This window comes from Miscanthus floridulus, chromosome 13 (genome assembly GCF_019320115.1).
Source record: "Miscanthus floridulus cultivar M001 chromosome 13, ASM1932011v1, whole genome shotgun sequence".
Lineage (NCBI taxonomy): Eukaryota > Viridiplantae > Streptophyta > Magnoliopsida > Poales > Poaceae > Miscanthus > Miscanthus floridulus.
The window spans coordinates 80,065,970-80,078,896 of NC_089592.1; positions in this window are offsets into that span (position 1 = coordinate 80,065,970).

The following is a 12,927-nucleotide window of genomic DNA, read 5'->3' on the forward strand; positions in this document are numbered from 1 at the left end:
GTGGATTTAAACAAGGCCACGTCAGTACGGATAGGATAGATCACCGACTATAAGGCTGAGACCTTCCTAGCAGAGCTTATCTGATGTCAGGCCCGTTTAGATCAAAATTTTTTTTTAGATTTTGGCTATTGAATTATTTTCGTTTGTATTTGACAATTAGTGTTTAATTATGGACTAATGAGGTTTAAAAGTTTCGTCTCGCGATTTCTCACCTAACTGTGTAATTAGTTTTTTTTCATCTATATTTAATACTACATGCATGTGTCGCAAGATTCGATGTGTGATTCATGTCACAGGACATGACTTGTACGGACTACGGTGAGAGAGAGACTGCTCTTTCCCAGGTGCCTTCGCGGCACGGTCGCTGGTCGATTCGGCCTCGGCTGGCGGGTAAAACCGGATAAATATACAGAGCACCGGATAGAATACCATTCCAGAACAGTATTATGTTTTATTATATCAAATTTAATCTATTATAAAGTACTAGTAAATATACACATGTGAGGTACATGTATATATTAAAACATTTTTTTTATAATAGAGCAATATTAAAAAAACTCTCGATTCTTAGTTTTTTTTCTAACAATGCAAATTATCAAAATAAGAACAAAAAAACCAATTACATCGAAGCTGAGTACGTGCACAAGGTCAACTTACACTAGGTAGAAATGCTTTTTGACGTAGTGTTAATTGCAACATTCATTACAAGGCTATAATTACTTCATATTTCACTTAGATCATTGCGATATGCATAAATATGTTGAATACTTTATACTTTATAAATAACAACATTTGCACATCCTTCATTGCTAGAGTTTTTTTTTTGTTTCTTTGCAAGGTCGACTCTTCTGTCACCTCTCTAGCAGACAAAAGCTGCGTTCGGCTGATACAGTTTCAGCTAATTTCGATTGATTTCGGTTGATTTAATAGTGTTCTGTGAGAGAGAATAGGTTGAAACTGGATCAGCCAAACGCCCTAAAAATTTATGAAACAAACATTTATCATTAATCATTCTCTTCCTTAACAAGCCCTTTTTTTATTTACTATAATGTTAGATATTTGAAACTCCTTTGTTGGTTGCAAGTGAACCACATGTCTAATTTTGGTAATAACAAATATCAAATCTGTTGCATAATAGAGAATTCTTCACTGTATAACAATTAACAAGTGCTTAGCTGAAGGCAAACTTTGTGAAAAGAAAACCTCCAGTGCTTGTTCACGTTACCTGCAAGAAAGATCACAATAATATCTTAGCAAATTTTTGCTAGAGCGTGAAGAGAGGTAACGGATAAATGGGTTTGCAGATGCAAAATGTTAGCAACATGTTATATCTTACCAAATGTAGTTGAGGTGATATGCCAACAAAGAATCCTGGATTTATGAAAAGTATAAAAACTACATGCATGCCCGATGCCAAAGAAATATTGGTGCTGTTTGGTTTGGATCTTTTGGTCCGTAATCAATTTACACCGGTAAATAGATTTCCTTGGTTGGCGTTTGGTTGGACACAACTGCAAACAGCATCTCCTAATTCAACAGATATATTGAAACACCACCTAACAATTAGAGCTCTCAGCATGCATACCTTTTCCTTATTATTAATTTAACACATTTATTCAATCTCTCAAGCAAACAACAGCTACTTGTGAGGAATCATTAACCTGCATATCATTCAGCACAAATAAAAATCAAAAGGAAACTATGATTCATCTATATAAGTAAAGTGCACCGTGCAACAATAGATGAAGGTTCAGTAAACAAGAACTAAGAAATCAGTACCTGCCGTCCACTCTTATCCTTCTCATAATCGGTGTCCCTGTTGATTGCGACCTTTAAGTTTGAAATTTGGTTCAGCGACGCCATCACTGAAAAGGAACCAGTCAAGCAGATCTTTGTTTTGCGTGCAATCAAGATAAAATTAATTATTCTGCGTCAAACTGTATAAATAGTAGAGAGCACAGGTCAGTCTTGTATATATCCATTTGCTTAACAGCGTGTGATGGTATTGGTATAATTCTATATTTGAACCAAGTCAAATTCAAATCTATAAAAAATAGTATCAATATCTACATCTTCGGTGGATATATTCAATAGTTAACCTAATAATATCTATTTAATATTTTAAATAGTTTTCTTATAGATTTTATTAAATTTAAAATAACTTAGCTACTTGATGTTAGATTAATCCCACCAACTGGCCCAACGGTCAATTGGGTCTTGTTTCGCGCCCTGATCAGGGGCACCCAACCCTAACTATAGTTGGTGGGCCCCCGTCGCACAGCGCTATAAAAAAGGGAGGTAGAGGCCAGGGCACAAGGCACGAGGTTCACCTGAGCCGCCAGACATCCCACCGACATCCTAACCCTAGCCGATCTAGAGAGGAGGCGTTGCCAGCGACAAGAAGCACTGCCACCGGCTTCACCGCCACTCTGCAACCACGCCTCCAATGCGTCACCGACATCGACGCGATGGCCATCTCGTCTTCCTCCAAGGCGGCCGATGGTTTGCTACCTCCGCAACCCCATCTCTCTCTGTTTCCTCGCACTAGATCATGTTCTAGGGTTTACTCATGTTCTAAATTCAAGTAAGCACCTGCTAGATCTGCAACTAGGTGATCCTAAGCTTCTATCAATGGTACCAGAGCCTATCTAGTGTGTAGATCCAGATCGGGGTATAAAACCGAGTAGAAGAGTAGAAGGAGGGGATTCGATTTGTAGAAACGGATCGAAACCCTAACCCCAAACCCTAACCCTAACCTAAGAAAGTAAGGACGGAGAAGGGGAGGACCTACCTGGTTTTCTCGCCACCGTCGCTACCACCGCGGGCGGGAAGAAGGACCCACCGCCGCCTCGCCAACACGTGGGAAGACAACCAAGCCACGCTCGTCGCCGTGCGCGCGAGCCCCGACCGAGAACACTGTGACAGAACCGACCAATTATACGAAATTAAGTAAGAAAAATCATCCACCGGAGCAGACGATTGACAAACTTAAGCCCGTATAACCCGGTAGTCCGTGAAATCACGAAGGATTTCAAACCAACTCGTGTCCCAGCCATGATCGTAGTAAGTTTAGCGGTCACCATCACATATTACATAAAAGTTTGCGGTCTCAGATACATCAAAGTTTAAACATAGTTATTACAAACCAGTTCGAATAAAAGTAGCGGAAGTCATTTGTTCAAACCACACACACACTCACGCGGAGTTTAAATACAGTGCCAGCGGATGATCATCTCCAACAAAAGCATTAGATGAGACGTAAGGAATGACCATGCCCATGGTCCTAAGCATCACCCATCGCAGGATAAAGGCAGTTGATACAGTAGCCGTAATACATCTGCCCATCTGCAACAAGTGGGAATAAAACCCTGAGTACGAGAAGGTACTCAGCCAGACTTACCCGACATAACCGAAAATAAATGACACCAAGGATTATGAAGGGCTTTATAGTAGGGTAGCTGACTCATTTGCAAAAAGAAGCATTTTTAGCATTTCAAGAACCTTTCTAAAAGCATTATTGCCAAGTTAATTATTATTAACCTGTTAACTAGATTTGCACCTATGCTAGAGTAATCATGTGATTAAGCAGATAATGATAACCAATGATCATTAAACAATTTCCATACTGTCATATTCACTATAACTGTCCAAGTGTTCCATAACATTTACTACGATGAAGTAACTCAAGTCAAGTGCTCACTATCCAGGAGCGATGGCGATTCGAATCGATTCCTAACCAGCTGGTGATTTATTCCTTACACAAACCTCACTCACCCGCTAAAGTGAGATATTGATCACCGAGTCAACTTTCCAGGAATCTCGAGTTTGCCAGGAACCACATGTACCCGGGGGCCGACCGACTGCACTTTGGTCTTATCATCCCGCCCCCGTGTCCTACCACACCTGCTCCGGTACAGTGCATTGCGGGCAATCTACTCGGCCCGAAAAATCTCCCAGCTTCGCGGTCGGAAGGTACTTTATCCGGCCAGCTAAATGTAAGGCATGCGTTCAACATGACTCGAGGCCCAACAACGGTCGGTCCTTAATCGACACAGACGGAAACACTACAGTCCAAAACTCTGCAAGTCTCCGTCCGGTCTCAACTTCATTTAACACTTAGTTATACCATGACTTCATAGTCATCCAAGCAGATCCAGGTAACCACCTATAGCTCGCAGGTGATAGGAAATCACCCGACTTCTACCGGTCTAAGCCAGCTAAGCATTGACTCGACTGCGGATATCAGAGTAACAAGGATATAGTATAACAAAGGTGAGCAAGGTATAATGCAGCAACGGTTGCAAACAACTCCTGAACATAATGCATCAATTTAAAGTAAAGTATTTAATTAAATAATTGCAAACCGGGAGAAAATGCTCCAGGGCTTGCCTCTCTCGAAGGAGCTCGGACGGTGATCGGGGCACTCCGGAAGTTCCTCAACGTCCTCCTCGTCGACTTCTGGCACTTCCTGATGCTGCACCTCGAGCTGCTCCTTGGGTATGACGACTGGGTTCTCGGTTTGCGATCCTATATGATGCAATGCGCGTAAGTGATTATGCAAACGGTGCATCGAAGGAGATGAATGTAATGGGTATGTTGAAATGCAAGGTAGTCAACATCATCCAAGAACTATACTACAAGCACATGTCATCTACTGCATTCTCTTCTACTACTAATATGTTAAGTTAACATACCTTATGAAATGCTTCAAAGATACACCAAAGCTTTACTAATTTCCTAATCACACTTAAAGCAACACTTGCTTAAACTCTAGTTAATAATAGGTTTGAATAGCAACATATATTTTTGATGTTCCTAAAAATCTGAGAAAATTACAGTAGCATACTACTACACTAAACAGACTACCATAAAAATTTCATGGCATTTGGATAAGTAAACTATCCTACACAAAAATGACAAGCTATAGCATAAAAATGAGCATGAAATTACTTTGTACTATGAAAAGTGTCAAACAACAGAATTAGTATTTTTCCTAGGTTCTTAATAGCATATAATGACTGTACAAAAATTATCACATGTATGTTTTATACAAAGTTTGCTCTCTAACAAAAATAACAGAATTCAGCCATTAAAGGTACTTGAACTACACCTCAAAATTTTCCCACAACACATGCATGAAACATATTTTTCCTAAGAAGTACATGACACTAGAAGATTAACAAACTTAGAATCATATTTTTCTGAATCCTATAGATTTTTCTGCATATTTTTCAAGTTATCAGCAATATTCATGATTAAATAAAGTTCCACAGAAAAGTATTTCAAAAATGACATGCAATAAATTTCCCTAGTAGATCTGATGATAAGGAACCTAGCAAAATTTGTTTCAACAAATTTGGAGCAAGTTTGACCATCCAAATATTTTTCAAACCATTTCATATTTCAAATAATAAAGAATAATGAAAATCAATTCACTTAAGCGTTACTGGGCCGGCCCGAAGGGACCCGACGGCCCACGACACAGCGCAGCCCAAGCCTGGCTCCCCCTTCGGCTCAGCGACTGATGCGCGGGACCCCCATGTCAGTGACACAAAACAGGGGAGACGGCACACGTCGGCGCGGCGATGATCGAGCTCGCCGACGGTGATCTCCCCGGCGAAACCGACGGCACCAACGTGCACAGCACGCTGCCCCGCATCGATGGAAGTACAAAACGGACCCCCTAGCCATAACGGATGAGGTCGCCGGCGGCAATGGTGGTCGCGGCGGCGCTGCGCGAGGTACGCCGGCCAACTCCGGCCCTAGCGGCCCGCTCTGAGCTTGGCGTGAGCAATAAGGTGACACAGGGAAACAGATGGAAGGGAGAGAAAGGAGTGAGCAGGCTCCGGTGGTGCTTGGCCACGGCGAGCACGCACTCCGGCGAGGCGTCAGCCATGGCGGAGCTCACAGAATCAGCAAAAGGGATCCTCACCGGGGCTTGATTGACGCAAAAACTGGCGCAGCAGGTGCGGCTAAGCAAAGCGGGGCTCGTGGCTCACTGGAGACGGCAATGACATGGAGGCGAGCGAGCTGAGCAGCGGCGACTCACCCTGCGGCAATGGCGGAGGCGCGAGCTCGGCTCAGAGTGGACTAACGAGGCGAAGGGACGCGGGTGAAACAAATAGGCCAGCTGCGGGGCGCGTGGCGTCTTCGTGGCGGCGATGGCCTGACCGGTGGGGGCAGCGACGGCGTACGGCCACCACTTGGCCGCCGCGGCCTGACGATGTCGGCCAGCTGGCCGGCCTGAACCGTCCATCAGAGACCACCGAGACCGACTGACAGCGCGTTTTCGTTGCTTCCAAACTCCAAAACGGTGACGAGTTAGAAATTTTTCTTTGAAGCAAAGTTGTAGATCTACAATAGGGCTGCATTTGTTCTATAGAAATCCTAAGCTAATTCGCAAAGGACAGAGAGTAATTTCGTGCCAAAGTCGTGTTCAAGAAACTGAAAACTGGAATTTATACTTAGAAATTTCTAAGTGTTGAAATCAACCCAATTTCTGACTTGTGGGACCATTTTGAGCATGTTGTGCACATTTTCATGACTTGGTCACAAAATACTTTTTGTTCCTCATATAATTTGCTACAACTTTGTTTTAGGTCGCTCAGACATGCAAACATTCTAAGTGGCACTTTTTGAATAGTCAAACCAAAAAGTCCTAGGGTCAAAACAAGTCAAACCATGATTTGAAATCTTAATTTGGCAAAATGATCAACATGAACATTGCTCCTAATGACTTTCTAAGCATAGCTAAGATGTTTAATAATGTATTTAGCCATACCACACCTTGGTCATACAATAATCAAGCACTAAAGGTACTGAAACGATGAAAAACACTTGGAATGGTACTCTTGTTTCAAAGTCATGTTTCCCATGTTTCAAGTGATATATGCTCATGAATGGATGAATGATGCTCATGAACATGAAATGCAAGTGCAATTAGGCAAGAATAACACCAGGGTTGTTACAGCCCTCCCCCCTTATAAAAATCTCGTCCCGAGATTTGGGTTACGAACCATTTGTTATAAAATTCTTCATAAGCTTTTTGTAGATACTCTCCTGTTTCCCAAGTTGCATCTCCCTCATCATGATGATCCCATTGTATCTTGTATGTTTTCACCACACTATTTCGAGTAGCACGTTCCTTAGTATCTAACACCCGGACTGGTTGCTCACGATACACCAAATCTGATTTGAGTTGGATACCTCGAGGTTCTATTCTTTCTTCCGGAACACGCAAACATTTCTTGAGATGTGATACATGGAAAACTGGGAAAACGGTACTCATTGTCTCAGGTAACTCTAACTTGTAGGCTACCGAACCTCTTCGTTCCAAGATCTTGTATGGTCCTACGAATCTCGCGGCAAGCTTTCTTCGAATTCCAAACCTTTTTTTCTTCATTGGCGTGACTTTTAGATAAACATAGTCACCAACTTCAAACACAAGGGGTCTCCTTCTTTTGTCTGCATAGCTTTTTTGACGTGATTGGGCAGCTTTCATATTCTACTGAATAATATGAACTTTCTTCTCGGCTTCTTCTACAAAGTCAATGCCATAATACCTTCTATCACCAGGCTCGATCCAATTCAATGGTGTTCTACATTTTCTGCCATATAAAGCTTCGAATGGGGCCATCTTGATGCTTTCTTGATAGCTATTATTATAAGAAAACTCAGCTAACGGTAACCATGACTCCCATGATCCCTTAGAAGACAATACACAGGCTCTCAACATATCCTCCAAAACAGCATTTACTCGTTCAGTCTGACCATCTATCTGAGGATGATAAGCGGTACTGCGTATCAAACTAGTTCCTAAGCCTTTGTGTAAATGTTCCCAAAAATGAGCCGTGAACTGTGAGCCTCTATCAGACACTATGGTCTTTGGTATTCCATGTAACCTCACAATTTCTGCGATATATCTCTCGGCATATTGAGGTGGTCGATAGTCTGTTTTGACAGGCAAGAAATGAGCGGTCTTGGTAAGACGATCCACAATTACCCATATCGAATCATGTCCTTTTTGAGTAGTGGGCAAACCCGTGATAAAATCCATGCTGATGTCGTCCCACTTCCAACTAGGGACTGATAAGGGTTGCAACATACCGGCAGGTTTCATGTGAATGGCTTTCACTCGACAACATGTGTCACATCTGACAACATATGCTGTAATTTCTTTCTTCATTTTGGTCCACCAATAACGAGATCTTAGTTCTTGATACATCTTACTACTTCCGGGATGGATAGATAGCTTAGAAAGGTGAGCTTCATCCATGAGTTTTATTCCTAAGCTCTCGATCCTTGGGAACCACAAGACGGTTGTCAAACCACAACACGCCCTGTTCATCCACTTTAAAGGGTTGAGACGGCTTTTCTTTTATTTTCTCTTTGATGTGGAATATCCCCTTGTCAGTTTTCTGACCTTCTATTATCTTACTCTCCAAAGAGCAACTAATCTGAATACTATGTAACACAGCAGGATGCATTAGATCGAATCCATCTTCAAGTAATGGCTGCACATTCAAGTAATGTGACTTTCTGCTCAAAGCATCTGCCACTACATTGGCTTTACCAGGATGATATTGCACATTCAAGTTGTAATCCTTGATTAATTTCAACCATCTATGTTGTCTCATGTTTAGCTCTGGTTGGGTAAAGATATACTTAAGACTCTTATGATCTGTGAAAATATTGCACACATTACCAAGTAGATAATGTCTCCAAATTTTGAGGGCGTGCACAACTGCAGCAAGTTCAAGATCATGTGTTGGATAGTTGACCTCGTGCTTTCTCAACTGTCGTGATGCATAAGCAATGACTCTCCTTTCTTGCATAAGGACACAACCCAATCTAGTTTTTGATGCGTCGCAAAATACATCAAATGGTTTCTCAATATCTGGTTGTGCTAGAACCGGAGCAGTGGTCAACAGTTTCTGCAAAGTGTGGAAAGCTGCTTCACACTCTTCTGTCCACACAAATTTATGATCCTTCTGAATGAGGCTTGTCATTGGTTTGGCGATCTTCGAGAAATCTGGTATAAAGCGACGGTAATAACCTGCTAATCCTAAGAAACTTTTAACCTCAGGAACTATGGTCGGTGCTTTCCAATTCATAACTTCTTGCACCTTACTTGGATCGACTGAAACTCCATTCTCTGACAGAATGTGACCAAGGAAAGGAACTTCCTTCAACCAGAATTCGCATTTGCTAAACTTAGCATACAATTGATGATCTCTAAGTCTGGTCAAGACAGTTCTTAGATGCTCTTCATGATCTTTTTCGTTCTCGAAGTACACCAGAATGTCATCGATGAACACTACCACAAACTTATCCAATTCTGGCATGAAAACTGTATTCATTAAAAACATAAAGTATGTGGGAGCATTCGTCAAGCCAAAAGACATGACAAGATACTCATATAACCCGTATCTGGTGGAAAATGCAGTTTTCGGTATATCCTGTGGCCTAATCTTGATCTGATGATAACTGGATCTCAAATCTATTTTTGAGAACACCTTGGCCTTGGATAATTGGTCAAACAGAACATCAATATGAGGCAAGGGATATTTATTCTTGATGGTCACAGCGTTGAGTGGCCTATAATCTACGCACATTCTCAACGTGCCCTCTTTCTTTTTCTTCACAAACAAAGCGGGACATCCCCATTCAGACTTGCTTGGCCGAATAAACCCCTTTTTCGACAAATCTTCTAATTGCTTCTTTAGCTCAGCTAACTCATCTGGAGGCATCCGATAAGGTCTCCTTGAAATCGGAGCTGTTCCGGGGACTAGCTCGATTCCAAACTTAATCTCCCTATCTGGCGGAAGACCAGGTAGCTCATCCGAAAATACGTCCGGAAATTTACACACTACCGGAATCTGATGAATAGGTGTGACTGCCGTAGCACATGTAACACTTATAAGGTCTGTCCTTTGAGGCAATGGTACTTGGAAAGTACCCTTACCTAGGGGATCCTTAAGGGTAAGTACTCGACTTCCCGTATCTATGACTGCTCCCCAATCCTTCATCCAATTCATCCCGATAATGACATCCAAAACTAACCCAGGCATAACTATTAAATTCACTCAAAACTTCCTGCTACCTAATTCAAGGGTTGCCCCTCGAACCATCTGGTTGGTCAAAACATCAGCCCCTGCTGAACTTATACGGTACCCATAACCCAATTCTGTGCATAGTTGTCCATGTTTCTGTGCAAATGCTTGACTCATAAAAGAATGCGATGATCCAGAATCAAATAGAACAACTGCAGGGTTTTCGTTGACAGGAAACTTACCAGCAGTGACGGGCTCTCCCTCTGGAATTTCATCCACTATTGTACTATGCACTCTAGCATTATAAGTTCTACTGCTTCTTAGGCGGGTACGGACAAAACCTCGAGAAATGACCGGGTTGATCACAGTTATAGCAGGGTCCTCTTACTGTCCCGGCAGATCCCACAGCTCCCTTGGAACTGCCTTGCACCACAGTTGCGGCTGCTTTGTTGGGCTGTACTATCATCTTGTACGGCTTTTGAGGTCCACGGAAATTCTGACTTCTTGGTTAAGGTGGCCTGAATCTAGCGCCAGGTGCCGATGGGCGATAAGGAGGACGACCTCCCATAGGTGCCCTAGCTTGAGACGGCCCACCTTCAAAGGCTCTCTTGCGTGTCTTGGCTGTGGTGCTTGCGTTGTTATTCTTCTCCTGCTTCAGACAGTCGCTGATGAAGTCGTTGAATCTGACGCGGTTGTTGATACCAACATGCTTCATCATTTTTGGATTAAGACCCCTCTTAAAACTGGCTATCCTTTTAGCATCTGTGTCAACCTTGTCGGGAGCATAGCGACACAAGTTGTTGAAGGCATGCAGGTATTGCGTCACGGTTTTGGTGCCCTGGTTCAATGCTAGAAACTCTCCCAACTTCATCTCGGTCAGTCCGGGTGGAATATAGACTCCACGGAAGGCCTCAGCAAACTCTCTCCAAGAAATTTGAGCATTTGGAGGGAAGGTGGTGCGATGGTGGCTTCCACCACATTCTCGCCAGTCCTTGCAATTGAAGTGCAGCATATTCCGTTTTCAGCACCTCAGTCATTCTCAACACACGGAATTTATCTTCCATCGTGTTGATCCATTCCTCAGCATCGAGTGGCTCTGTTGCTTCCTTGAATACTGGTGGCCTGGTGTCCATGAAATCTTTGAAGCTGCTATATTGGTTCACTCCCATGCCACCACCTTGATTGTTACCACGTTGAACGTTGTTGGCGATGGTTCTGAGAAGATCCTCCATGTTCTTCTGAGATTGTTCTGTGTTGCGCTGACTCCCGAGCAGCTGTGCGAGGAACATTTCGGGGGTAAACGGGGGAGGAGGTGGCAAATGCGGTTCATGGGGAGGTTCATTGTTGTTGCTGTGGTTTCCACCACCACCACCACCACCACCACCGGTCCCCGCACCGTTGGCACCGGGCTCAGCGGCCTCATACGTGGTTCGGCGAGTGTTTGTCATCTGCATATTTCAGCAACAAGTACGATTGAGTGACGCTGTAATAATTGCGAGTGAAGGAAAAATTATGCCATACTGAATTTACTGGAGAGAATAAATTCATACAATAAAAACAGAGGCACAACAATCGCATTCCAATTAAAACAACAGCACTTAATCGAATTACTTCAACGGCAAACATTGCATCCATACAATCACATTGCCAGCACACATACACTGGACTTTTTATGCGTTCAGATATCGCATTCTAAAATCAAGTTCCAACCATATGCCAAGTCTCATACATTCGAAGCAACATACGATAGATTACATGCCAACAAAAGAAAGGTCATCGCGACAAGACCTAGATACTAGCACAAAGCAACTAGCCTACTCCTCGGGGCCATCGTCGGGATCGGAGACATCACCATCGCCCCCAGGTGAAACTGCAGGCTCGTCCTCGTTGTCGTTGTCAACGTCCATACCAGCGACATTCGGTGGAGCATATGGGCCAACCCCATTGTAGAGCGCGTGAAACTCCTCGTGCAAGTAGCCGTTGTATTCCTCTAGCTCATCGACCCTCTGCAGCAGAAGGTTTCTTGCGTTCCAGGCTTCATTCCTTTCTTGAACCAACTGTCCAATCATGCGGTCTGCATTGTTGTTGGCTTGAGTCAACGTATGCACTCGCTGCATAGCTCTATCACCTCTCTCAACCGCTTGGTCTCGCTGTAAGTTCATATCAGCTAACTGCTCCTGCAAGCTAGCTATAGCTCGTGCCTGTCTCTTCTTCTGCTTCTTCCCTTTGAGCATACTACTACCCTAAACAGACTACCATAAAAATTTCATGGCATTTGGATAAGTAAACTATCCTACACAAAAATGACAAGCTATAGCATAAAAATGAGCATGAAATTACTTTGTACTATGAAAAGTGTCAAACAATAGAATTAGTATTTTTCCTAGGTTCTTAATAGCATATAATGACTGTACAAAAATTATCACATGTATGTTTTATACAAAGTTTGCTCTCTAACAAAAATAACAGAATTCAGCCATTAAAGGTACTTGAACTACACCTCAAAATTTTCCCACAACACATGCATGAAACATATTTTTCCTAAGAAGTACATGACACTAGAAGATTAACAAACTTAGAATCATATTTTCTGAATCCTATAGATTTTTCTGCATATTTTTCAAGTTATCAGCAATATTCATGATTAAATAAAGTTCCACAGAAAAGTATTTCAAAAATGACATGCAATAAATTTCCCTAGTAGATCTGATGATAAGGAACCTAGCAAAATTTGTTTCAACAAATTTGGAGCAAGTTTGACCATCCAAATATTTTTCAAACCATTTCATATTTCAAATAATAAAGAATAATGAAAATCAATTCACTTAAGCGTTACTGGGCCGGCCCGAAGGGACCCGACGGCCCACGACACAGC